This window comes from Balaenoptera physalus, assembly GCF_965194825.1.
Source record: "Balaenoptera physalus genome assembly, chromosome: 7".
Classification (NCBI taxonomy): domain Eukaryota; kingdom Metazoa; phylum Chordata; class Mammalia; order Artiodactyla; family Balaenopteridae; genus Balaenoptera; species Balaenoptera physalus.
The window spans coordinates 26,405,724-26,431,007 of NC_138886.1; the positions used below are offsets into that span (position 1 = coordinate 26,405,724).

Genomic DNA, 25,284 nt, shown 5'->3' on the forward strand with positions numbered 1-25,284 from the left:
AGCTGGGAAGAGACGTGATTGGAATTACATTTTTAAAAGATTTCTCCATCTGTCCTGGGGAGCATGAAATGGATTGGATCATTCAAGTGTGGAAGTGGGAGTACAGAAAGCTATCACAGGCAAGGAATGATGGTGACATGACTTAGGATGGTAGCTATGGACACGGAGAAGCGGAAGATTAGGTCTCCATGTTGGAGGTGGACACAAGAGGAAGTGCTCACCCACTAAGTTGATGAGGTGGTGAGACAGAGTAGTCACGGCTGGCACCCTGCTTTCTGGCTCTGGCCACTCGATGGTGACGGATGGAAAGGACTGATGATGGACCACGGGTTCCTCCCTTGGCACACAGAGCAAGTTTGTACCCCTTTGTATACTGGAAAGGTCAGTGCCCAGAGAGGAGATCTGAGGTCCTGAAACGAAGAGGAAATACCTTCCACTGAGGGGAAAAAAGAACCACCATATCATAGCAGGAGAATAATCACCTTACCTTTGTGACATGATGTTTTTACACTTTAAGTTCTGTCCCTTGCCTTATTTGTTCTTCATTATAATATTGTGATAGCATTATGATTAGTTCAATTTTATAGATGGAGAAAACGAGACTTGTAGGAGTGAAGTGACTTTTCACGGTCATGCAGCTGGTAATACTAGTTATTGTCAACATGCATTGAAAACTAACTTTGTACCAAGTGTTGTTCTAGGTACTTTACATATGCTGAGTCTTCATAATCATCTAAGGTAGATATTACTTTTCCCCATTTTTGCAGAGGGAAACTGAGGCATAGAATGTTTAAATAACTTGTTCAAGGTTGCATAGCTGTAACTCTGTTACTATGTCTGTAAGTAACAAAACTGGGCTGCAAATCTGGCTATTTGTGTCCTCAACCACCATGCTACACTGAGAATGACTGAATTAGGACTCTGACTCTCACAGCCTCTTTACTGTTCTGAAATGCTTCCTCAATGCTACTTCTGCTGATTACTCTTCCCCTCCAATGGATTTGTGTATCTAGGCCATTTGCAGTTTTGCTTTAGGTAGCCAGATGCCCATTCCTCAAATGTTTCCCTCCAAAGACTATACAGCATCATGATGTGACATCCGACGAGAGACTAGAACTCTTTTGTTGAAGTGACATACCTTTCAATCCAATCAAAATTCAAAAAGAAAAGAAAGAACCTGTGAAATAATTTGGTCTGTATTTATTTATTTATCGGAAACCATTTTTTTTTTTCTGTTCTAAGTTTAAAGTTAATACATACGTCATGGGATGTGACTTCTTATTTTCTTGAAATTCTTAGGGCCAAGTAGGAAGGCAGGCATAGGAAGGCAGGCATGTAAACATTATATCAGTTTCATTTTCCTGTCTCTTAAAAGACGATCCATGCACATAACAAAGGTGAAAGAATTAGGCCACAAACAGTCTCCACGTATCCCCTGATGCAGGTCCTGTGGGTGATCATCTTGGCAGCACTGAATATACTTCATGTCACATTTCTTCATTGAGGCAGATAGGAGAGCGATAACTCCAGCTTTCTTTGTGCATATGTATCCGATCAAGCTTTCTGACTGTGGATGTGAGAGTGACGATGAACATGCATTCTGGCACTGCACAGCCTTCCAGAAAGTGGCTCTGTTCCTGAGTAGGGTTGAAACAACCACAGGCAACGTGCTTTTTTTTTTGCTATTGATTGGCTGAGTAACAGTGGAGCTGGGTCCTCATTCTGAAAATGCTCTCTTGGTATCTCTCATCCCCAGATGGTGGGGAACAGCTGCCTCACCGGGCTGGTTGTTCTGAAGATGAAGTGAGATGATTTCTCCATTCTGGCCACCATTCAATCAGGTAGCGAGGACAAGAGAGGCAAGATGCCTACATCATATTTCTCAAAAAAAATTACTGCAAAATGTTGCTTTATGTTGTTCCCAAAGTGTGCTCCTCAGTTAGGTTTGGGAAATATTACATTCTATTTCTGCCATGTATTGGCATATGAAAAGCTCTAAGTCCTACAGTAAAGAAACATGTTTGATTTTGCTGAACATAGTACTTCCCAAACTATCTATTGTCATGTGTGCTGATAATCAGTTGTGTGAATCATGCCCCAGCCAGATCATTCTTTAGCCCATTCAACGTGTGTTGAGACCAAATATGCCTTAAATAAATCCCTAAGAGAAAAATATAATGTCTAGGGTAAGGTGTTTCCAGTCAGATGACCTGGAGCTCATGAACTGGCTTAGTCTATTAGAAATTCTGTAATTTTGGGAAAGCATACTTAAATTCCTTGAGTTCCTTCATTTGTAAAATAGGAAAAGGAATTTTTTTAAAAGGTGATTGTGATTTATTTATTCATTAGTGAATGTATTCACTGAACAAATATTTATTGAATATCTTCTCCATGCCAAGTATTGTGCTGTGGACTGGGGATTCAGGAGTTAGCCAGCTCTATTAGTCAATCAGTGTTCTCTAGAGAAACAGAATCAATAGGTGATAGATAGATAGGTAGATAGGGAACCAATCATAGATATATATTATAAGGAATTGGCTCGTGCAGTTATGGAGGCTGATATATGCCAACTGCAAGCTGGAAACCCAGGAAAGCCAGTGGTGTAATTCAGCCCAAGTCCAAAGGCCTGAGAATCTGAAGCTGTGGGGCAAGAGAAGATCAATTTCCCAGCTCAGGCAGGAAGGGCCAAATTCTTCCTTCTCCTGCCTTTTTGTTCTGTTTGAACCCTCAATGGACTGGATGATGCCCACCACACTGAGGAGGGCAAGTTGCTTTACTGAGTCCATTGATTCAAATGCTCATTTCATCTGGAAACACCTGCACAGACACATCTAGAAATAATATTTAGCCAAATATATGGGCACCCCGTGATCCAGCCAGGCTGACACGTAAAATTAACCATCACACCAGCCCACTTGGAGTTGTATTGTTTACTCATGAGAAGTCCCTGATCTACCTTTTGCCTTTATACTGTCCTGGGGCAGCAGTTTCTGGTCCTATTTTTTGGTATTACATAGCAAGAGAGATTCACCAGCAAGGCTGGTCTGTGCCAGACCAAACCAGATGTTTTTCAGAACCTCCAAGCAGAAAGGAGTGTTACTCACAGCCTGGATGGGTAATGTAAAATATGCCCAGGTGAAAGGCAGCTGTTTGTCAAGGCTTCTCCTACAAAAGTTTTAAAAATGCTATTCTGACTTCTACCCTTTGTACTTTTTTTTTTTTTATCCTGTAGTATTCAATCTCTGTTCTTTCATTTGAGAAATTTATTTTTAAAAATTGACATATGAAAGATTTTCCTTTGAAGATGAGTATATTACTAAGGGGAGAGGGGAGAAAACATGGAAGATGGCTGGTTCACTTGTATCCCATGTTGTTATTATTAGTGCCTGGCTAGAGAAGATACTTGGTCTCCTCACCTCCTCCTTCCCTCCTGCTGCCCTCCTAACCTTGAAGGGAGCCCTTTTAAAAGAGGTCACCCTTGAGGAAAGCACTAAATTAACCATACAGTCAATACAAGGCCTTGATATCTAGACCAAGGGCTTATGGACCATCGTGCTTTTGCTTGTGGTTCACTGACTCCTTGCTTACATTTTTTAAGAAGTTGGTCCAATAGATTCATCAATACTCATAACTCATCCTGTTCAGAGCTTCTGGCTCACAGATCTAGGGCAACTTGTAATACTTGGAGACGGGGTGGGTACAAGAATTAAAAACAAAAACAAACCTACTTCCTCTATGTGATTACTCAAATGGAGAGCAAGAATATCAAAACAGATGACTATAGGTGGGAATTCAGTGGGAATGGAAAGACTAGCAACTTTTTGGTCTTTTGTTGTATATTGATCCCAAATAGGGTTTCTCAAACTCAGCCCGATTGACATTTGGGCCTAATTCTTTGTGCATGTTTGCTGTGCTGTGCACTGTAGAATGTTTAGCAGTATCCCTGTACTCTACCCACTCAACGGCAGTAGCAACTGTTTCCAGACATTGTCAAATGTACCCAGGGGACAGGGGCAAAATCATCTCTGACTGAGAACCATTGCTCTAAAAGCAAGAATTCTTAAACATTCTGTGGCAATGGATCCTTTTGGTAATCTGGAGGAGATGATAGACTCTTTTTTTTAGATTAGTGTTTTTAAATGTATAAAATAAAATGCACAGAATAACAAAGGAAAACATTTATTTTAAAGTTATCAAAGTATTAAAAAATCAAATTTGTGCTATAGTAATTTATGTGCTTCTATTAACATATTAAATAAAAATACCTAAAGCTGGACCCAAATAAGTACCTTACTTTCGAAGCAGTGGTGAGCTCATAAGCTATTTCAAGAAACCTGCAACAACCATTATGCAGATATAAAAATACCTGTGACTTGAATTGTGACAAAATTCTAAGACTACTACAGTCTGTTCCCTACATTTATATCTAAAGGTAATGTTAAATTTCAGTTAGCGATTGATGGAAACGAAGATGTCACTTTTTCTTGTCCATGTCTACAGAGCACCTGAATTCAGCGGTACTGAATACAGAACTCCCTTTTCTAAAGCGTGAAGGAAAGAAACCATGTAAGCTGAAGTTCTTTTTGTGATATTTAATTAATAACCCCAAATTCAAATCAGAGTGCCTGAAGTGAAGGTGAAGCTTTGGCAGTCGAACAATTATGAGCAAATCACGAGTGCAGAGAGAATCTTTAAATCCAGGAAAGCACACATTTTACAGGCATAACCTAAGCACTCCATCTTACCAATGCAGAACTCAAAGACAGCAGAAGAAAGACTATAAAATAATTGGGCTAAAACCAAAGAAGGTATCCTGGTGTGGCTGAGGGGCCTGGAAGGCCTACTGGGCTCTGCTGATGGTGGTGACAGCAGTACTGTTGGGAATTGGCCCAGCTGACAACTAGCTGCCCACCTGAGCAAGTTACCTAACCATCTGGGCCTCAGGGCCTTCTCTGTAAAGTGATGGACTCAGCTTGGACCAATGTTGACTGAAAATCTGTTGCTCACTGACATAGTTTAATACGTTGCCACCCATACAAAACTCACTTAGGCTAACCAAAATCGCAGAAACGTGTACTTTAAGGTGAAGGCATTGAGATGGAAAGAGAGATTAATTCCTTGGGACAGGAACTGAGTTTATTGTTTTTTCCAGGAGTCTTGGCAAGTGCCAGCAATATATTAGGCACTCAGTAAATAGTTGTTGAATGAATGAATAAATGAGTATATGAATGCATCCATAAATCACAAACTTCCATTTTTAGAGCTGAGTCAACCCATTTATCTCTTAATATTATACTCTTTGAGTAGAGGAATTGTGGGGATACATTTTTATCTCATTTGCTTACTTATTGTATAATTCTAATACACTTATCTACTCGTAAATCACACACACACACACACATACACGAGTCTCTTATTTTGTGGGTCTGTTGGCTCCTGTGGGATAGAGAAGTCCAGTTCAGGGTTATCTTCCAGAAAGTCCCGTCAGAACCTTAACCAGGTTCTATTGACAGCAGGAGGACTCCTGCGAGATTTATTGCCATGTGATGTTACCACCCTACTGAAGTCAAGTTTCTGATAAACTGATTGGGCCAGTGAACATGTAGTAATAAAAACTACTATATAGAGATTATTTAAAGTATACCTGAGGATATGCACAGGTTATATGCAAGTGCTATACCATTTTATATAAGGGACTTGAGCATCTGTGAATTTTGGTATTCGTGGGCGTCCTGGAATCAATCCCCCGTGGATACCTAGGGACGACTCTACATGTCCTGTTTTTTTAAAATTTTTATAAATTTATTTATTTATTTATTTACTTGGCTGTGTTGAGTCTTCGTTGCTGTGTGCAGGCTTTTCTCTAGTTGCAACGAGCGGGGGCTACTCTTTGTTGCAGCGCGTGGGCTTCTCACTGCAGTGGCTTCTCTTGTTGTGGAACACGGGATCTAGAGCGCAGGCTCAGTAGTTGTGGTGCACGGGCTTAGTTGCTCTGCAGCATGTGGGATCTTCCGGGAGCAGGGATCGAACCCGTTTCTCCTGCATTGGCAGGCGGATTCTTAACCACTGCGCCACCAAGGGAAGCCCTATATATGTCATGTTGAATGAAGCACGTCTATTCACTTTTAGTTCATTATTATCATGCTAGAATGTAGATCTAAAGTTCTTCCAGACTTTTAAAAATATCTGAAATTTGAGTTTTAAATGTTGACAACTGTTTTAAAATGTTGAAGACCCAGTGAAGGCCAGATTTGATCCTAGGCTGGCCTTGGATGGTCTCCAAAGTCTTGCAGTATCAACAATTCAGTGAATACAAGTAGATGTGCTTATTATCTGTGAAATAATTCTTTAAATTCACTTTTCATAATGCTTTACAATTTGCAAGTCGTTTGCATGATTTTATCTGAGTCCCATGAAAACTCTGCACACTGCTGTTACCCTGTTTTACAGAAGGGGAATCTTAAGTTCTGGAATGTTGAGTGACTTGTTCACAGGTCCAGAGCAAGAAAGTGGCAGAACCTAGATCCATTCTGTAGTCTTGAACTCCCTGGCACTTCTGCCAACTATACTGCCTTGTCCCATCACACAAGACCTTTGTAACTGTATTTCTGGGGGTCAAAAAAAGGAAACATCACCACTCCAACCATTGACCTGTGCAAGTCTGTCCTTGGAATTAGGAAAGGTTATGAGATGATCACTCTTTCAGAAGGGAAATCTGAATCTCTATTCTTGAACCACGTTGATGTTAGGTCAATATTTCTTCTAAAGCTTCAGGTATTCCCCAGTCACTTCAAAGTAGAAGTAGGACTGGGGGAAGGAGCCTTATATCCTGATCATGATTCAACTGCTAACCGGCTGTGTGACTTGAGGCAACAATTCCTTTGTCCTCTCCCTGAACTTTAGGTTCCTCATCTGTAAAACAGGAACCGTGATATGTTAAGTGGCAGAGTTGGAGGTCAGACCAGCACCCCACCCCATCCCACGAAACATCACCAGCTTATCCTTCAGCGATCACGGGCAATTGGGGGAGGCAGCCCTCCGACATGCAGTAGCTCTACAGGGTGATATGTGCTACTAATGAGAGATGCATGGAGAACGATACACAAAGAAGACACGCAGCAAGGCATTGAGGTGTTTAGTAATTATTAACACTTTCTATTAGTGGTTATAAGTAGACGTAGCACAGAAGCTGGCTCAATTTGTGCTATTATCTTAATACCTTTCAGAAAGAATTAAAAACTGTGAGTATAAAAGGATATAAAATAGAAAGGAGTCTCCCTCTCACTCTGACCCCAAATTCTACTTTCCAAAAGGTAGCTTATCACAGATTTTTGTGTGCCTTCTCAGAATTTCCTAGATTTACAGAAGTACATTTGAGTGTGGTGTATAAGTCTATCTCTATTTGTGTCTATATCTAGTTTTATATTCCCTGTTTTTCACAAATAGGAGCATGCTACACACATCCTTCTCTACTTGCTCTTCTTAGTTAAAAATTTGGTACATATAGCTCTATCTCATTCTTTATAGTAGCTGTATAGTATTCCATCATTACATCTCTCTCTTCTCTCTCTCTCTCTCTCTTTTTTTGGCCACACCATGTGGGATCTTAGTTTCCCAACCAGGGATCAAACCCACACCCCCTACAGTGGAAGCGTGGAGTCTTAACCACTGGACCCACCAGGGAAGTCCCACCGTCACTGCATCTCTTTATGTGCTTGTCTTAGTCAGTTATGGCTTCTGTAACAAATCCTCATAGACTTGGTGGCTTAAACAACTTTTATTTTTCACAGTCCTAGAGACTATAAAGTTCAAGATCGGTTTGCCAGCAGTGTCGGTTTCTTGAGGAAGGTCGTCTTCCTGGTTTACAGAGGGAGCTGTCTCTTCCTTGTATCCTCACATGGCAGAAAGCAGAGAGGAAGAGGAAGCAAGCTCTCTCATGTCTCTTTTCATAAGGGCACTAATCCCATTTATCAGGGTCTCACCTTCATGACTGAATTACCTCCCATAGGCCCCACCTCCTGAAATCATCATAGGTTAGGATTTCAACATATGAATTTGAGCACACAAAAATATTCAGTCCATAATATTTATTTAATAATTTCTAATTGATGAACATTTAGTATATGCCTACTCCTTTGCTGTTTCAAAATGTTTCAATGTACATTCTTGTGTATATCATTGTATACAAGTTCATCTTAAAATAAATTTCTACTATTGCTTTATTATAGGTTTTGAACATTTACATTGCTCTTTAAAAAGACTGCACCCTTAATAATTTAAGGAACATTTTGAGAAAGTACTGATACATTTTTACTAATGTGCTGTCTTATAAAGCTTTGATTTTTGTCCACTGAGGTGAAAGTATTCTGTTTTTATTTGCATACTTGCTTTTAATGAAGTTGAACAGATTTTCAAATGCTTTCTAGACATTTGTGTATCCTGTGAAGAAGCTCGCTTGTGATCTTTATCCATTTTTCTATTGGGTTGTTAATTTTATTTCTTATTGAATTATAAGAGCTCTTCATATATTAAGGAAACCACACTACTTGTATGTCACAGATGTTGCAGTTTTTTCTGCTGTTTGTCATTTGTCATAATATCTTCTAGATACATCTTTTTAAAGGTCTGTTTTTCAATGGTTTAAAAATCAAGATTATTCCTCAATATTACTCTGATTATGTGGCTGATACTGCTGAAAGTTGGGTTTGCACAACTTCACCAAGAAGCTTCTGTTTGTTTATCACAAGGGGATGATGTAACACTTCTTGAGGACCTGGTTTCTGCCACTGTGAGTCATTCAAGTTACTGGAAAAACTAGATGACCACTGGACACTATTGGAACATTTCCCATAATTCTCTAAGGAATTGAGGGCATTCTAGAGGGAATGTTTCTCATTCCCTCTGTAACCAGTCATTATCCTGACTGACTTCAAGGCTTTGTCTCTGTGTGAAAAATTAAGGAAAATCCCAATGCAAGAAAAGTTGCCTAAGTTATGTTGAGTTTATAAAAAAGTGTTCATCAATGGAAGCAGGAATTTTGGAAGGAAGATCCAGAAGACTTATTGGAGAAGCTCAATGCCTTCAGCCATCATGATTTGGTTTGCAGGCCACACAGTGAAGCGCTTAGAGTATCCCAGCCAAAGAAGAGAGGACTTCCATTAACCAGGCAGAAATATCGACAGAAGAACTTGACTTCAGCCTGAACCAGTGGAGACAAAGATCATACGCAGTCACCGAGGCAAGAGAGGTGCACGATTTTATTCTGATCCATATTTGATAAGACAAGATACAAAAACAAACCCCTCACTAAGGACTTTGAGGATGGGCTGTTCATTTGAAAACCATCTGGCATGGAGCTGTCAGATTCACCATCTGAAATAGCATCAGAGATATAAGGAAGGGAAGACTACCTTTCTTCCAAGGTCACAAGCACCACCAAAACAGAGGGTAGGGTCCTGGCAGTGCACATCTATGCCATCAGGGTCCTAGCTGATTGACCGAAAAACCATGTTTATTTAAGGGGGAAAGGTGGTAGTGTGCATACTAGTCTATAAGGGATATTTGCCTACAGTTGCTTATGATTCTTGGTTGTCTGTATTTGTTTATAGTAAGAAATAGAATGCAGTGTGTTGTACAGCTGTTGGCTTTTCTGGCTTAACCGGAGATAAAAAATTCTACATTAGGTGAAGTAGAGAGACCAATTGACCCTGTTTGTCCAGGACTGTCCTCGTTTTAGTGCTGAACCTCCAGTGTCCTGGGACACCCCTCAGTGTCAGGCAAACTAGGAAAATTGGTCACACTAGACCTTAGTCTTGTCCAACTTATTCTTTCTCTAGTCTTGTTAGTCTACAGAGAAATTAAAAAGATAAAATGGGTTTAAATTTAAGAGGAAACTTGGTAACATATAAGTAGGATCACAGCTTTGGAGTGAGAGATACTGGAACAAGATGTGCAAGACCATACTCTCAGGAAGAGAAAAACACTTTTTGAGGTCACTTCTAGTTCTGTGATTCCCTGATTCTACAATCAACTCCTATCATCTTAGGAAAGTTAGGTGAGCTGTAATGAAAATAACCTTTATTGCCATTTATTGAATAGTTACTGTGTACCAGGCACTGTCATAAATTCTTTCATTTTAGTCTCATGACAGCCTTAGGAAAAAGATATTATAGATATAATTTATAGGTGAGAAAAGCCTAAAGAGGTTATGTCATATCCCAAGTTACACAGGTAACAAACTGTGAAGATGAAATTTGAATTTAGGTCTGTGTTTTTACAAGGCCCACGCTCACACTAGTTCTACCTCATCTTCCATTATCCACAAATATTTCTGAGCAATCATTTCTGCTGTCTCTCTGATGTGAGGTTATCAGTACAGCCTATAACATGATCCCTGGAGACCAGAGAAATAGTAACACTAACATGCATTTGCATAACTTATTTTGCATTTCAACACACTTTTACTTCTCTTTTCTACTGTCATCATCCCGAAGGTGCTGGAAAGTAGCTAACATTGATCTTATCTCTATTTATGTGGATGAGTATGGTCAACAGTTGATGGACACACAGGGGATTTGTAGCAAAACCAGACTCACAGCTACAACGCATTATCCTAACTCCTGAGTACCAAGTCCATTCTGCAGAGATTAAGGGATTCTGTGACTTTCCTTGTTGATATCAAAGGCCTTCCAGAATGCGGCAGGAATCAGTCCAACTACATTTCCCCCACTTCTTTGTCTCCCTCACTAGATGGTAAGCTCTGAGAAGGCAGGTTCAAGTGTCTGTCTTACTCATTTCTGTATCTCCAGAACTTGACACATAGATTCTCAATAAATATTTGATAGATAAATGGATATCCTGCACAAACCTTTCCCTTAATTCTGATGGTGGTTCCCATTTCCCAATTCCCCTGCCATGGTTGCTTGCCACTATACTTTCTTTCACACCATTTCCTCTGCCTGGAATTCATGTTTTCTTCCCTCATTTCTACATGATCTTCAAAGTATGGCTCAAATACCACTTCTTCCAGGCAGCTCTCCTAGCCCTCTCAGCTGCAAATGTTCTCTCCTTAATACCCAGCATCTGCCCCTAGCACCCCCTCTTCTGTTGTGTTTACCTCTGTCTCTCTTTTCTTATAGTGATTTGTAACTTGTGTAAGCAAAAGGGTGTAGTGGGGACTGTGGCTAACTACCTGGTAGCTCTTCCATCTGATAGTGGCACAGCTGCTCAATTTTAGTCCATTAGATTTTCCAAATTTTTTTTAATGGAAACTGAATTTGAGTTTTAAATCTTGGTGACACTTTCAAAGTTCTAAAGACACGGTGTAGGCCAAATTTGAGCCCAGGCTGGCCAGTGTTCCAATATTAACCATTCAGTGAATGCAGTAGATATGCCATTGTCTGCAAAATCATAATTTAGTTAACATTTTATGTGCTTTAATGGTTGCAAGTCACTTTCATGATTTTCTATGAGTCTTGTGAAAACGCTGTAGGGTCCTGTTATTCCTATTTTACACAGAAGGAAACTGAAGCTCAGGATTGTTGTTAAGTGATTTACCTAAGGTCACACAGCACGGAAGTGGCAGAACCTGGACGTGTTCTAAAGTCTTGACACTCCCAGTCCTTTCTGCCAGCCATGTTACTTTATCCCTCTCCTACTGGATGTGTTAAGTGTAGCCACCTGTATAAATCTTTTCTGTTAGCCACTGTTACATAGTAGTGTCTTCTATATATAAGTGCTCAATGCATGTTTGTTTATATGAAAGGAAGAAAGACAATATATAGATACACTTAGAGGTAGAAAAACAGCCAACATAGATTATATTTCCCTTTTTATTCCAATGGACCAGTTGCATTACAATTTTCATGACTAATTTCCGTGATGTAGGAATCCACAGTCAGAAACTCATTCCATTTCTTGGTGGGAATTCTTTGAGCTCTCATTACTTTCATGGATGTAGTCTGTATTCAAAAGTGTTTCTTTAAATATGTATTGATTAGCTGTGCTAAGCCTTCCTTATAAAAGATTTGAATGTATGTGTATGTGTGCACCAGAGAAAGAGAGAGAAAGAGAGAGAACAGAGAGGTCTGGATTATTTGAGGGTGTGCTTAGTGTTATGGAATTAGGGAACCAAAAGAGATGAATAAGTGAGTGGTCTCTGTACTCCAGTAGTTCGTATTTCATCAGAGTTTCTAATATGTAGATGGGGAAAATAGTACCGTTTTAAGGAAAAGAAAGACTGGGAGAGGAGTAGATCTTAATGAATCAATAAAAATTTATTTGATTCCAACTCAGCCCAGATACAAGAGACTCTGTCTTCCAAAGATTTACTATCTAGTTGGGAGACAAAGTTTATACATGTTCACACGGATACACACACTTATATTCACATGCAAACTCACTAGCCGGAAGTATCTTTACTTACTTTTATCTCTAAGGTGATTTAGGGCTAAATCATCACTTTTGGTCCTCTATTATTTTTTAGACACATTGAATATTTTTCAAAACATGTAATTTTGGAAACCCAAATAGTTTTTCTTCTTTTTAGCCAATCATTCTCTAACCTAATTTGTATATTTTCCTACTTAGCTACTCTGAAAAGAAGCCAACTTGCCACATTTTCATGTAAGAAAGACTCCTTGGTACTTTCATTTTCATGATGCCAGGAACTGTTATTTCCAGTCTGAATCAAATAAAAATCACTCTGCCCCCAGGAGATGCTCTTGTACCCTATCGAGAGCCCCCTGCTCCCCAATCACAGTTTCTATCCCCCTCCCTGAGGGCCAGGAGGACTTCATTTTTATATTTTGTAGGCTCTTTAAGGCAGCTTTGGATGAACTGGACCTCTCTTTATTTTGCACAGCTCCTGTGAATAAGCCCTTGAATCATGAGTCCACAGCTTGGTCCACCAAGTCCAGGGGCTTCTGGAAAGAACCCATAGTCTCTGCATCCTTGGGCATCAGCCCGGACCTCCGAAGGAGCCCAGCAATGGTCTCCGCAGGCTCTTCTAGTTATAAGAAGGAGTGAGATGGGGGTTGGACGGTCGAAATGTGATGCCTCCACTTGGAATCAGAAGAGGAGGGCTTGAGATTCATCACGAGGGTTGGTAGTTGTAGATCTCTATTAAGAGAGAGCACCGCTGCATGACTTGTGTGTACGCTGCCCATAGCCACCTATGTGGCCAACTCAATGGGATTGTCTCTTAGTGAGATTTTAAAAAGACGTTTGTTATTGTTTTATCCAGCTGAAGAGTTGAAGGAAAATATGAAAAACTATGGATCCAAGACAACATCAGACCTTTGAGATTTACCTCTCTGCTATTGCTATTTCAGAATTCAAATAAAAATCCACAAAACTGTTTTAAAAAATGTAGACATCAAGAGAATCACTGAACAACCCTGAGATTGTGGGCATTCAGGCCAGGTGCTGGTTTTCAGCACAATATTGTTTGACCCCAGATTTTTGTTTTAGATTTTCCACTATGAATGCTAGATAATATCTAATATAAGGCTCAGGGAATTGGGGCAAGATAATAGCATTCACATGACACTTGCTAGAGAAACTAGAAACATTTAGTAATTTATATACTTAGGCAAAATAAAAATAATTTGCTACTTTAATGCGTTTTGATAGAGCAATGTTTTGTGTGGTAGGTTTTCTTATCGCAAGGAATAACTGTATGATTTTGATAAAATATGTGGTGCTTTTGGTTTTCATTCCAAAAAGACAAAAAACAAACAAACAAACAAAAAAAGTAGAACAAAAGCAAAACAACCTTTACTTCCTGACAAAACCTAAAGATGATGCCCATCTGAGTAAATGATTCTTCTCCAACCGTCTGCTTTCTCATTAGTTGGTGAGGGGCACAGATGCCTCTTCCCTTCCCTCTTCCAGATCTCCACACCGTCCCCATGCTGAGCTTCACCCATCATTATAGAAGCAGATGGGTAAGATGCAAAAGGTTCACACAAACCTCCCCTGCCTCATCTCAACCGTGAGGCTCAGAGCAATTTTTTTTGTCTTCTCTGAGACTTCCTCACAAATCAAATGAGACTAACAATACCTACTGCACAGGTTGTGAAGACTGAGAGAATCTAAAATTCCTTTTCTCCTGCCCGGCACGGGGTAGCCCCATGATTTAGTTTTAAGGTCCCGCTACCTTCCCTTGTCATCACCTGCATTTCTTCTATTGATACTTCTCTTCCCAGAGCCCCTTCCTGTCATCTCACATCTCACAGAGCATCTCTGGATGGCCTCTCTTTGCCAGCAATGACCACAGGTATCACAGAGATGGTATGGAGGGAAACCTCCTCGTCTAGAAATTCTTATGTGGGTTTGTCTGGAGGAAACTTGACTTGCAAAGTGTCTCAGCCTCTCTTGTTAGTCTGGACATGAAGCAGAGGTGGAAGGTTAAGAGTCCAGAAATCAGTAGACAACCCCTGAAAGGAGGTGTAAGATATTGAGTGAGTGAAAACATAGGCTCTGAAGCTGATGCTGGGGTTTGGACTCACCTCCCTCAGAGGCTCTAACCAAATAATTCTAGTTGTGATTCTTGCCTTTTCCTGCTCCTGGCCTTTGCCTGTACATTTATATCTCTTGGAGAGTCCTCCCCACTCCCATTTGTACATATCCTTAAAGGTCTGGCTCAGTCTCACATCCTTCGTGAAGTCTTCCTAGATTTATTTTTGCCTATATGCTTATTATTGTTTATTTCATGAAGATGGTACTGAACACCCACCATCTTGAATTATGTTGTGTGTGTGCAGCTTGTTTCCCACCACCCCTGAGGCTGTGACTACCAGTGGGTGGAGAGCATCGTAAAGGAGAGTTGTCAGAGGCTGGCTGGAAAGGGTAGCCACGAAGGGAAACTGGAAATGACTCTCCCAAGGGAAAGGAAAAGTGAGAGGGTAAGGATATTTGGGAAGGGAGAGGAAAGCAAAAAGAAGAGGCTCAGTAAGCCTATTAAATTTTCTTGCAACCTTTAAAAGGTTCACCCCAGGGACTTCCCTGGTGGTGCAGTGGTTAAGAATCCTCCTGCCAATTCAGGGGACACGGGTTCGAGCCCTGGTCTGGGAAGATCCCACATGCCGTGGAACAACTAAGCCCGTGCACCACAACTACTGAGCCTACACTCTAGAGCCCACGAGCCACAACTACTGAGCCCACGTGCCACAACTACTGAAGCCTGTGCACCTAGAGCCCGTGCTCCGCAATGAGAAACCCGCGCACCGCAGCAAAGAGTAGCCCCCCGCTCGCCGCAACTAGAGAAAGCCCGCGTGCAACAATGAAGACCCAATGCAGCCAAAAATAAAATAAATAAATAAATAATTTAAAAAAATAATACAAAAATGAAAGGTTCACCCCAAGGAGTTGTGGTCCATAAGCAGTTTAGCCAAGCAGCACCCCTTGCATAGCAGGTGGATTCTTAGCATAGGGTAAAGGAGGGTGTCTTGGTTTGGATTGCTCTAACAAAGTATCATAGACTGGATGGCTTATAAACAACAGAAATTTGTTTCTCACAATTGTGGAGGCTGGAAGCCCAAGATCAGGATACTGGCATGGTTGGGTTCTGGTGAGGACTTGTTTGGGTTCTGGTGAGGTTGCAGACTTCTTGTTGTGTCTTCAAATGGCAGAAAGAGGGCTACAAAGCTCTCTGGGGTCCCTTTTATAAGGACACTAATCCCAATCATGAGGGCTTCACTATCACGATCTAATTATCTCCCAAAGGCCCTGCCTCCCAATACCATCACATTAGGGTTAGGATTTTAAGATATGAATTTGGGGGGGGACACAAACCTTCAGTTAATTGCAGAGGGGATGTCCGAGTGAGAACTGGTAAGATGTGCCGGCCGTGGCAGAGGATAAAAGTGGCTCAGCATGGTCAAGCAGTGGAGCGTTCCTGCCCAGGCCTGTGATCCAACATGCGCGTAGCTGCAGGAAGGCTGGCCCTGGGTGAAGGATGAGAAGGGGGACCATCTTAATTATTAACAGCATCCCCCCTTCACTCTCAAAAGTATCTTGGGAAGGGTGGTAAGTTATATGTTCACCCAAGACTGGAGGCAGCCCCTTTCACAGAGGTTTTTTGTTTGCTTGTTTTATTTTGTTCTGTTTTGTTTCCCATTGTAAAGCATTATTTCCCAATGTAAAAGCATTATTTCATGGTTTGAGTTTCACTTAAGGTAAAACCATATTCCTCATGAAAATAGGCATAAAACATTGGACGTTTATATGCTGCATTGATTTTTAAGAAATCATTGTTTTAAACTAATAGTGAAGGATATATATACATATATCACATTAATAACACATGTTAAAGATGAGTGGGCAGCTGGTGGTCTGAATAGTGTGCTTGAGTGTGCATGCTTGTGCACGAGAACACACACACACAAATAGATTCAGTGGGAGTGGGCAGGAGGGTGGAAGGAACAGAGTCAGTGATTGAGGCCAAGGTGAATGGCATCCAAAGTCCAAGGTAAACCACAAGTTCTCAGTGATACTACACAGCTCATGCTCAATGTTTGATTTACATTCCATTGTATCTTCAGCTAATTAAGCTAATTAAGTTCTTACGATAATTTGGATAGGAGAGTGCTTATCTTGCATTTCAGATACTTCTAGGCTTTCTAGAAAAGGACAACCCATCATCCGTAATATCCCATGAACCTATCCCTAGGCAAGTGATATAAAAATCACACAGACAGGTGTGAGGATGAGAATTTGTATAGTACTTTCCGCACACCCTTTGCCTCAGTTCTCAGCAACTTCACCAGGATATACTTTATACATGAGGGAACTACATTCTCAGAGAGGGTTAGCAGCTTGGAAAAATCACAGAGCTAGTAAGTAGGGGCAGGATTGACCCTGGGAGTCCACTCTGCGGGCTCTCAGCCTCATCCTGGCTGCAGAATACAGAAGGCAGTGAATGCAGTGACATGGTGAATCCAGAGACATAAACGCCCTTGCGTTGGATCTTGAGCTCCTGTGTTCATTGAGTCCATCCCTGATCTACCGACTCCTTCCTGGCCTCCCTGAATCCACATAGCCTTTCCCACATCGCCACACCTCAGCCAGTATTATGTTACCTGACGATGTCATCTCCTCCCACCTCTCCCCACTCCCAGCCAAAGATAATTCCATATATTCACATGGTTCTTGGTACAAAGACCGAAAGCTTCAGTGCAGCTTTGTAAGACCTGGTGGGGTGTGACCTGGACCACCCCACCACTACTGCCTGCACCCACCCACCAGGCTCTGAGCACTCCAGACCACTGCCCCCTCTCAGTTCCCCTGACCGCTCATGCTGCCACCTGTCTCAGAACTTCTGCCACAAAATTCCCTCTACCTGGAAGGGTCTCACCTGCTTAACATGTACCCATCCCTCGGATCTCAACCTGAACATTCCTCCTTCAGGAAAATTCCATAAGCCACTCAAACCAGGTCTCAATAGACTCTATAGCTTTGCTCTATAACACTTGGCTTTATAACCACCAATGTCTTTTTCTCTTTATTGGTATAATTATTTGTTTGATATCTATCTTTTTAAAAAGTTTTTATAGAAGTATAGTTGATTTACAATGTTGTGTTAATTTCTGCTGTATAGCAAAGTGATTCAGTTATACATATATATATACATTCTTTTTTTATATTCTTTTCCATTATGGTTTATAATAGGATATTAAATATAGTTCCCTGTGCTATACAGTAGGACCTTGTTGTTTATCCATTCTATATGTAATAGCTTACATCTGCTGACCCCAACCTCCAACTCCATCCCTCCCCCAACCCCCTCCCCCTTGGCAACCGCCAGTCTGTTCTCCATGTCCATGTTTCTGTTTTGTAGATAGGTTCATTTGTGCCATATTTTAGATTCCACATATAAGTGATACCACATGTTATTTGTCTTTCTCTTTCTGACTTAACTTCACTTAGTATGATAATCTCTAGTTGCATCCATGTTGCTACAAATGGCATTATCTTTTTTATGGCTGAGTAGTATTTCATTGTGTATATGTACCACATCTTCTTTATGATTGATATCTATCTTTATTAGACTATAAGCTCCATGAAAACAAGGGATTGCTTTGTTTTTCATCTTGCTTTATCACTAACATCTAACTCAGTGCCTGACATGTAGTGGATGCTCAATAAATAACTGTTGAATGAAACTTCTTTGCTATCTAATGGTCCCATATGGCTGTTTAAATGTAAATTAATTAAAATTAAAGAAAATTTAGAATTAAGTTCCTCAATCACACTAGTGATATTTCATGTCCTGGACAACCACATGTGGCTATTCCGTATTGGACAATGCAGTTATATAGCTTTTCCATAATCACAGAAAGTTCTATTGAACAGCACTGCCTCAGAGGTTTGCAGAACCAAAAAATACAATGTATTTGCATCATGTTCGTGTCCAATATGGGCAAAGGTTAGATTTTTCTTAAAAAAATTTCAAGAGATGCTGTTCAGTTTGGCCCGAGGACTCCTGGGGAATCTGTTCTGTGAACAAAAGAAATCTGAACATGAATCAGCAGAGAATTCTAGATGGATTTTTCACTCACTCATTTTCATTCATTAGATAGTTGTTATGTATTGCACTGGCTACATGTAAAGGAAAAATCATTCTGAATTAAAAAAAATTTTTTATTGACGTATATAGTTGATTTACAATGTTGTATTAGTTTCAGGTGTATAGCAAAGTGATTCAGTTATATATATACATATTCATATGTGTATATATACATATGAATATGTATATATATAATATTATATATACATATTCATATATATACATATTCAAAGAATATACATATTCTTTTTAATATTCTTTTCCATTATGGTTTATCACAGAATAATGAATATATAAAATATATTTTTGGAGAGGCAACAGAGGTCAATGATGGCGAATACAGACTGTGAAATCAGGAAGACCTTTGTTCAAATGTTGACCCTGCTGCTCTCTCGTGTGTGTGGCACTGGGCAAGGTGTTGAGCATCTCTGAGATTCAGTTTCTTCCTATGACAAATGGAGATCGAAGTAGTACTTACCTGATAGGGTTAGTGTGAGTATTAAATGAGATAAATGTGAGATGTTTTTATTAATAGTAACTTTATTATGATTCTTTTAATTTCTATTCTTGTTTGGGATTGGCGTTAGCTTTCTGCATTTTGTTTGTCTGTCCTTCCCAAATTCTGATAAAAATATACTGACATTTTCTCTTTCAAAATAAATCAAGTGCTGGTTCCTGTATTCCCATTAGGTTTCAGTTGATAACATATGAAGACAGACTTGCTCAAGACTCAGTGGTATTTTTGTCTTGCTACCAACCTTCTTGCCTCGATTATCCCACCTGCAAAGTGAAACAGAGCTATTGAGAGTTTTCAGAAGGGTGAAGGAGGTTTGCTTGGCTCATAGCCTATAATTGATGGGGATCTAATTGCATACCCGCTTCTGGATGCCGGGAGAACCCAGGAGGACACAAGCAGTTATTTTTTCATGAAGACTTTGAGCAAGTTGGTGAGCAGCCCTTAGGGCTGCCCTTCCAACTGTAGTACATTGAGATCAAGCTTCTCATTCAATCTTTGAACTTTGATTGAGAACCATGTGAGAGGCCCTCTGCTAGGAACTGCAGATTCCAAAATGAGGAAGACATGGGCCCTGTCTCTAAGGAGGCCACAGTCTAATCAGGGGGGAGAGTAATCCTAGAAGTCTCCCTGGAGGATATTCCACCAGCTCAGTGCTGGATAAAGACAAAGAAATAAGTGGAGAAGAGGAGGGCAGTTTCAGAAGCGAGAGTGCCATGCATGTATACATGGAGCGAGAGAGTGAGTTAGAGGGTGAAAGTAGGCAGACGGTGATGAAAAATGGAGCTACATACGTATGAAAGGGTCAGATTATGGAAAGCTTTTTAAGCCAAACAAAGGAGCTTGGACTGAGGGCCATGGAGAGCCACTGAAGGGTTTTCGCAGTGAGTGACACAATCAGACACAATCACATTTCAGAAAGATCACTCTTACTTGCATGAAATCATTGGAAGTGGACAAGACTCAAGGCAGGGAGAACTGATGAGAGGCTGATACAGTGATCCAGGTTAAGACACGATACTGGCTTGAGCTAAGGTGACAATAGGAAAAAAAAAAAGGATTAAGGGATATTAACAGGCAGAATGAGTAAGGTTTATTAAGCAATTGTATCAGATGAGTGATGGAGCTGGAGAATCAATCATTACCTCTGGTTTTCTGGCTTCGGCAAAATGTGCTGATAGCATTCCATCAGTTAGAAATTCAGGAAGAGGAGGAGGGAAGAGGATGAGTTAAATATTAACCTTGGGGTGCTTGTAAGACAACCAAGTAGAGATGTGCGTTCAGCAGATAGTGATACACTTTCGGAGATCAGAAGAGGGACCCGGGCTGCCATTAGCATAAGTGGTGGCTGAAACCATGGGAATATTGGAATGAATTTATTTGTTGAAATGAAATTTGAAACAACTGAATAAATAAATAAAGGAAGGAAGTCATCCATGGAGCAAGCAGAGGGAAGAGAGAACTAGCCATGGGATGGGCCTTGTTTTCTTTCTCAGTGACCATATATATATTTCACCTACTGAGGACTCAGTGGTCTGGTTGTGTCAGGCTGAAGATGGGAAAAGACTTTGGGAAGCCACAGACATTATGCAATTCAAGATCAGCAGATTTTTAAAGATGCTGTATTTTGCTATCTTTGCAGTCAAGTTAAGTTGTAGCATGTAGAGTCTCAGTGAGTGTATAATCTGATGGACAAACAACCAAAACTAGTTTAAAAGAGAGAGAGAGAGAGAGACAGAGAGAGAGAGAGAGAAGGTTGGTTTCCTGCCTCAGCGATGACATAAACACAAACATGGCCACAAAAAGTGAAAATAATTTTCTCAGAATTGCTGACCTAATCCGTGGCTGGGCCCGTTCTTCTCAGTCTTGGAGACCCTTAATGCTAATACACTCATTGTCTTTTGAATAGCTCCTGGCAAGATGCTCAAAAGCAGTAAAAAATTTTAGTGTAAGATGTGATCCATTTCTCAGTCTTATATCTGGGAAATGAGACTCGCATAGACTGTTACACATCTCTGCTCACCCTATGTGGTTCTAATCACCATCGTCCTCCCACTCCCAAGTGCCAGGCTGGTGTCAGAATGGATAGAGGATTTGCAGAAAAATTCTCTCTCATCAGCCCTGTTCTAACAACACCACAGAGCCTATTGCATATTCTACTTTTGCTGTAAGCTGAGCTACTCTTCACATGAATAGGACTTAAGTGCATGCCAGGAGTCTAAATTATGCAATGGAGACCATCACTGTGTTTCAGAGAGGAGAATTCAGCCTTAAATGATGGGGCCAGAAGTCACACTTGGAGTTTCCAATTGTTCTGCCTTTCAACCCCCCAAAAGCTTGCAGCTTTCATAAGAAGCTCTTTCCAAAAGCAAACTATGCTAGCATTACTTTTTTTTTTTTACTTAACAAAAATGTCCTTTGGCAACTCAAAGCACATGAAAAGCAAGAGTATAAAAAAGTAAGGAGGCTTCAGTGGGTGTTTCATGCTTGTTTTCTGACACCATGAATTTAATGCTTATCCAGGTGTGTGCACAAATCAGAGTGGCTAGCATAGTTTAAGCTCTAACTTTTCTGCAGTAGTAAGGGGCTCAGAGAAAGGAACGAGGCTGTGTATCTCAGGCATTGCTGGGCAGGTGCCCAGAGTTCTACCTGAGAACTTGAGAGGGTCTGGGGATCTTCACTGGAGGAACCAGTAACACAAAAATTCAGCTGATGGCCAGTTCCCAGACCGAATCTCATCCAAACCATGAGGAATAAAAATTCCATCTTAATCACAGGAGGTGAGGAGGGAACTATCTTTAAAAGAAGAAAGTCGGGCTTCCCTGGTGGTGCAGTGGTTGAGAGTCTGCCTGCTGGTGCAGGGGACACGGGTTCGAGCCCTGGTCTCGGAAGATCCCACATGCCGTGGAGCAACTGGACCCGTGAGCCACAATTACTGAGCCTGCGCGTCTGGAGCCTGTGCTCCGCAACAAGAGAGGCTGCGACAGTGAGAGGCCCGCGCACCGCAATGAAGAGTGGCCCCCGCTCGCCGCAACTGGAGAAAGCCCTCGCACAGAAATGAAGACCCAACACAGTCAAAAAATAAAATAAATAAATAAATTAAAAGAAGAAAGTCAAGGTGTACATCTTGGTCCAGAAGTAAAAACAATGATGAAAAATTGTGTCTCTTTATATTATATGCCCTGGGCTGGTGCTTTATAAACTATGATGTGGGTATTATTATTCTTCCAATTTTACAGATGAGGAAGATGAGGCACAGGGATATTATGTCACTTGCTCAAGTTCACACATCTACTCAGTGGACAAGAAGGGACTTAAACCCAGGTCCACCTGACTCCATAGCCTGTTGTCCTACCCTCATTTTATATTAGAAAAGAGAAAGGTGATGCAGAACAGAGCATGATTTTACCCTGATATAAGTATTGCTACTCTGGCTTTCTTTTGATTTCCATGTGCATGGAATACCTTTTTCCATCCCCTCCCTTTCAGTTTGTGTGTGTCTCTAGATCTGATGTGAGTCTCTTGGAGGCAGTATATATACAAGACTTGTTTTTGTACCCATTCAGCCACTCTATGTCTTTTGATTTGAGCATTTAGTCCATTTACATTTAAAGTAATTGTTGATATATATGTTCTTATTGCCATTATGTTAATTGTTTTGGATTTGTTTTTATAGATCTTTTTTCTCCCTTTCTTCTTCTTTTGTCCTCTTCTCTTGTGATTTGATGACTGTCTTTAGTGTTATGTTTGGAGTCCTTTTTTTGTGTGTGTGTATATCTATTATAGATTTTTGGTTTGTGCGTATATCTATTATAGGTTTTGTTTTTTTATAGCAGTCTATAGAAATACATGATTGTTTTAAGTTGCTGATATCTTAATTTGAAATTCATTAAAAAAAACCCTGCATTTGTACTCTCCTCCCTTCATAATTACTGTTATTTTCCTCTTTTTTATTGAATTATAGTTAATTTACAATGTTGTGTTAGTTTCAAGTGTACAGCAAAGTGATTTAGTTACACACACACACATATTCTTTTTCAGATTCTTTTCCATTATAGATTATTACAAGATATTGAGTAAAAAATACATGCACCCCAGTGTTCACTGCAGCACTGTTTACAATAGCCAGGGCATGGAAGCAACCTAAATCTCCATCCAGAGGAATAGATAAAGAAGATGTGGTACATATATACAATGGAATATTACTCAGCCATAGAAAAGAATGAAATAACGCCATTTGCAGCAAAAAGGATGGACCTAGAGATTGTCATATGGCTTCATATGGCTGAGTGAAGTAAGTCAGACAGAGAAAGACAAATATATGATATCATTTATATGTGGAATCTAAAAAAAAAATGATACAAATGAACTTATTTACAAAACAGAAATAGAGTCACAGATGTAAAAAACAAACTTATGGTTACCAGGGGGGAAGGGGGAGAGGGATAAATTGGGAGATTAGGATTGACATATACACACTACTACACATAAAATAGATAACTAATAATGACCTAGTGTACAGTACAGGGAACTCTACTCAGTACTCTGTAATGACCTATATGGGAAAATAATCTAAAAAGGGGTGATATATGTATATGTAAAACTGATTCATTTTGCTGTACAGAAGAAACTAACACAACATTTTAAGTCAACTGTACTCCAATGAATAATTAATTAAAAAAACAAGATATTGAGTATAGTTCTTGTGCTATACAGTAGGTCCTTACGGTTTGCCTATTTTATATATAGTAGTGTGTATATGTTAGTCCCAAACTCCTAATTTATCTCTCCCCCAGCCACCCCACCCCCCTGCCCACTATGCCCTTTGGTAACCATAAGTTTGTTTTCTATGTCTGTGAGTATATTTCTGTTTTGGGCGTTCTCTAGTTGTGGTGAGCGGGGGCTACTCTTCGTTGCGGTACACAGGCTTCTCATTGCGGTGGCTTCTCCTGTTATGGAGCACGGGCTCTAGGTGCGTGGGCTTCTGTAGTTGTGTCACGTGGGCTCAGTAGTTGTGGCGCATGGGCTTAGTTGCTCTGCAGCATGTGGGATCTTCCTGGACCAGGGCTCGAACCCGTGTCCCCTGCATTGGCAGACAGATTCTTAAGTGAAGTAAGTCACACAAGAAAGACAAGTATCACATGATATCACTTATATGTGGAATCTTAAAAAATGATACAGGGAAGCCCTGTATCATTTTTTAAGATTCCACATATAAGTGATATCATATGATACTTGTCTTTCTTGTGTGACTTACTTCACTTAATATGATATTCTCTAGGTCCATCCATGTTGCTGCAAATGGCATTACTTCATTTTTTTATGGCTGAGTAACACTCCACTGTATAAGTATACACCACATATTCTTTATTATTACTGTTTTTGATATCATATTTTGCATCTAATTATTTTGTTTATCCATTAACTGCTTATTGTGGATATAGATGATTTTGCTACTTTTGTCTTTTAACCTCCCTACTAGCTTTGTGTGTGGATAATTTCCTACCTTTACTGTATGTTTGCCTTTACCAGTGAGCTCTTTAATTTCATAATTTTCTTATTTCTCCTTGTGGCCTTTTCTTTTTTTTGTCTAGAGAAATCCCTTTAACATTTGTTGTAAAACTGGTTTGATGGTGCTGAACTCTTTTAGCTTTTGCTTGTCTGTAAAGCTTTTCATTTCTCCATAAAGTTTGAAGGAGAACCTTGCTGGGTAGGGTATTCTTGGTTGTAGGTTTTTCCCTTTCATCACTTTAAATATCATGCCACTCCCTTCTGGTCTGCAGAGTTTCTGTTGAAAAGTCAGCTGATAGTCTCATGGGAGTTCCCTTGTATATTATTTATTGCTTTTTCCTTGCTGCTTTTAATATTCTCTCTTTAATATTTGTCATTTTTATTACGATGTGTCTTGGTGTGTTCCTCTTTGAGCTAATCCTGTGTGGGACTCTCTGTCCTGGACTTGGGTAACTGTTTCCTTTCCCAGGTTAGGGAAGTTTTCAGCTATTATGTCTTCAGTATGTCCTCAGGCCCTTTCTCTCTCTCTTTTCCTTCTGGGACCCCTATAATGCAAATATTAGTGTGCTTGATTTTGTCTCCGAGTTCTCTTAAACTGTCCTCATTTCTTTTCATTCTTCTTTCTTTTTTTTTTTTTCCGTTCAGTGGCAGTGGTTTCCACTACTGTCTTCTAGCTCACTGATCTATTCTT

General features: G+C 40.2%; 1 long non-coding RNA gene across 1 annotated transcript in view; it reads left to right on the top strand.

Annotated features, from left to right (window-relative positions):
• Positions 1-5,111, top strand: part of LOC309665086 — a 117,067-nt gene extending 111,956 nt beyond the window's left edge. The window contains exon 4 of the long non-coding RNA XR_014266205.1: positions 1,757-5,111. This is a non-coding gene — a long non-coding RNA (uncharacterized lncRNA). The remainder of the gene's footprint in view (positions 1-1,756) is intronic.
• Positions 5,112-25,284: the final 20,173 nt, after the last annotated feature.